Here is a 3,976-nt window from a genome sequence, read left to right on the forward strand (position 1 = left end):
CACAAAGCCCCTAGATGAGTCAAGATTTGTGCTTTGAGGAGTGAACTAAATATCATTGATTCTCGTAACATGGCTTGATCCCTTGCACACACATTTTGTTTGATCTAGTTAGGAGAAAAGAATTGTGAAAACATGTGTGTCACTTTCAAAATCTATTTTGTAATTTTCATGAGTGACTATTGTTTTGTATTGGATGAATGAAATCTAGTCACTTGTGAAAATCTTAGTGTCCATCATTTTTTTGCCCCACATGATAGAGCGAGTGTAGGTTAAGGTGTTTTTCTGTTTCCCTGCGTTGGAAGTCCTAACATTCGTCGGAAGTCCCGACGGCTGGAAGTCCCGGCTCGCGCCGGAAGTCCTGACCGCCGGAAGTCCCGGCGTGCGCCGGGAGTTCCGACGTAGTTCTGACTGTGCCGATTTGTTACCCACCTCCTTTATAACCGGCCCCATTTTTTTCTGCGGTTTCTCTACCTCTCTTCCGTTCTCAGTTCAAGGTACTACCATGGTGTTCTAACCCTAAATCCAATGTACCTTTTGTTTTGCCTCTATTCTTTCTTCCTCTCTACTCCTCTATCTCCCTTGTTTGGATGTGTGTCGTGATTTGAAGCCCCATGAATGGGATGGTCACCGTGTGTGCCGGAAGTCCCGGTGACCGTCGGGAGTTCCGACCGTCGAAAGTCCCGACGTACGCCGGAACTCTCGGCTATCGGAAGTCCCGACTTTGGCTGAGACTACCGACCCTATGGTGACCACTCCATTCCTGTTTCTTCACTTCTCGATGTTCGTTCACCTCCCCTTGTATTGTTTCTTAGTTCCGTTTTGTATTCTTCACAATCATGGAAGGCGGTAGCAGTCCCTCACGCCATCGGGAAAAGCGTTCAAAGAAGACTCAAGATCGTGCCGCTGTTCCCAAGCCGCCTGGCTACACCAAGGCATCTTACTCGCATGGTGGTGCTGGTGTTTCCCGTGGCTGTGGCCGTGGTGACCGGGGGACATCGGCTGCCGCTCCTCCTCCTGCTGCTGCCCCTCCTCCTGCTCCTGCTCCTGTTGGGGCTGAGCCAATGGTTGATGAAGAAGAGGAAGCGCTGGATCATGCCGGACGCACCATTGCTGTTCCACCGCTTCGCACCCTGACTTGTGGTCCACCGGGGACATTTCAGCTTGTTCCATTCACCGATGTGTCGCCGGTCATGCGGGAGCCCTCCTTGGCTCCAAATCCGGCTGGTGGATGGACGCCTCCCCTTCCTGTGGATTATCATCACCGAGTCAAGGACATCTGGTACAACAGAGCAAGGAACCTGTATGCAGAGGATGAGAAAGATCTCCACCTTGAGTATCATTTTTGGCACCCCTTCCATTATGATTTCTATGATTCCATTCTTTATCGGAAGTTTTTGAAGAAGAAGGAGCCACCGGTCCTTCAGATGAAGTGCATTGATGCATATTATCTTGGCAAGTACAAGGAACCCGAGCTGGAGCATATGGTTCGAGATATTCAATCAATGGGGTTGTCTTACCTGCTAGCATTTCGGAAGAATTGGAACAATGAGCTGATTTGTCAGTTTTATGCTTCTTATCATCATGAGAGAGACCAGACCGGTGCTGTGGACATTATTCACTGGACCACGGAAGGCAAGCACTATAAGGTGGACTTTGTCAATTTCTCTCGCCTTCTAGGTTTGGGTCACAGCGACCGGACTACAAATCAGCTAACTGAGTATGAGGATCTTGCTTTGGAGGAATATCAACACATGTATCTTGAGGGTCACAGGGCTGATGGACAGACCACATTTCTGAAGCCATATTATTATGTTCTGAACAACATCCTGAGACAGATATTGTATCCGAAGGTAGGTGACTCCACCTTTCTTCGTGATGATTCACAGAAGGTGCTTCAGCGTTTTGGAGATGAGTTTGAGAAGTTCTCCATCAGCCGCTATATCTGGTATAAGATTCATGATGCTTCTGAGGATCCGGTGAAGCACCTACCCTATGCACCGTACATCATGCATATCATAGAGCATGTGTTTGGCATCCGTTTTCCCTATGACTCTGAGCATAAGGTCCTCAAGATATCCAACAAAACCTCTATCGTTGCCGCTAGAGAACTCAAAGAAAAAGCTAAGGCAGCCCGTGCCCCAGGGAAAGGTCCTTCGGGTTCTCGCTCTCGCTGTGGTGCTGCCACCACTGCTGCTGCTGCTGCTCGGTCATCTAGTGACGAGCCCCTCTCTTCGTCCTCCTCCAGAAAGAAGCCCAGCAAGTTCAAGTTTCTAATGACCTACATGTTTGGATAGTGTTGTGCTAGTGCTCAGCGTGAGCACGACATGCAAGAGAGGCTATATCGATTGGAACAGCAAGCAGGAATTATATCTTCTCCTCCGCCGCCATTTGTGCCTCCTCGTGATCCATTGGCTTTATATGATGAGGCTTGTGTGGCGTACGACGATGATGCTTCTTCTCGCCCACATGGCAAAGGGAAAGCAACTAAAGACGATGAGGAATATCAAGAGGAAGAAGATGATGAAGAAGACGACGATGGTGAGGAAAGTGACCAAGGCGATGATGATGTCTCCGATGATGAGTAGTTGGTTTCTCATGCGGCCTACCCCTTTTGGCACTTGTTGACAAAGGGGGAGTGTTAGGCTATGATTTATTGTAATAAGTTAGTTGGTCTTTATGTTTTGGAACTTTAAAACCTTTAGCGTGTATGAACTATGTCATGTGGTGGCAACCGTGTGATGGACAACTATCTATTTATATGTGTGTGATGGATGATTGTAGGATAAGTAATGTTTTAATCTATCTTAGTTACTTGTGCTTATCTCTACTTGTCATGATGAATGTTTTTTGAATGGCCATGTATTGCTTCAAGTTTCTACTTTGAAATCTTGGCCATCATATTTACTTGTGTGAAATAACATGTCATATTGCATCTCTTTTCACATCTATATACTTGTTCACACACACTTGTTGCACCCCATGGATTACAAAATTTAGGGGGGCTTTTGTCTTGGTGTATGCAAAGCATGTATACATGATTCCAATTGAAATTCAAATTCATGCATACATCAAGGGGGAGCTCTCCATAAATTTTGGGGTTCAAAAAGCTTTAGATTCTTTCATTCCTGTAAAAGCCTAAGTTGGTTGTTATCAATTACCAAAAAGGGGGAGATTGAAAGTGCATTTGCCCCCTATGTGGGTTTTGGTGTATTAATGACATCCAAATTAGGGACTAATGTGATCTTAATGAGATATGTTGCAGCTATTAGTTCCATGAAAGATTCAAAGAGTTGATAAAGATGAAATGGTATCCCTCAATTCTTGAAGTTATAAAGGCGGACGAATTCAAAACGATCTCCAAAGGTTTTAATTTTGTTTTTGAGTTTAGGATCCGCCGCACTATAAAGAGGGATGCAAGTTTAGTTGGTCTAAGGAAGATAGAGTGCTCAAGCATTTAAATAAAATCAAAAGAGAGTCACTCTAGCACTTCACGAGCACATAGAATTATTTTCTGTGACTTTCGGTGTCGAAAGTCCCGACGTAAGTCAAAACTCCCGACAGTCGGAAGTCCCGACCTAAGCCAGGAGTCCCAGCACCTGTGCTTCTGACTGCTCGCTGTCTGTGCATGTCGGAAGTCCCGACGTTTGCCGGGAGTTCCGACCGTCGGAAGTCCCGACGTTCGTCGGGAGTTCCGACACTGACCTGACCCAAGCCGGGAGTCTCGGCATCAGCAGTGCTGGCTGTTTGATTAACTGTGCACGTCGGAAGTCCCGACGTTCATCGGGAGTTCCAACCGTCGGAAGTCCTGACGTTTGCCGGGAGTTCCGACACTGACTTTCACCCATGGACTTCTGACCCATTGGGAACAGTATTTTATGCCAACGTCGGAAGTCCCGGGATCTGCGTCGGGACTCCCGACGTAGATCTGAACGGTTGGATTTTCACTTGGAGTATAAATACTCCTCTCTTCACTTCT

This window comes from Miscanthus floridulus, chromosome 8 (genome assembly GCF_019320115.1).
Source record: "Miscanthus floridulus cultivar M001 chromosome 8, ASM1932011v1, whole genome shotgun sequence".
Classification (NCBI taxonomy): Eukaryota; Viridiplantae; Streptophyta; class Magnoliopsida; order Poales; family Poaceae; genus Miscanthus; species Miscanthus floridulus.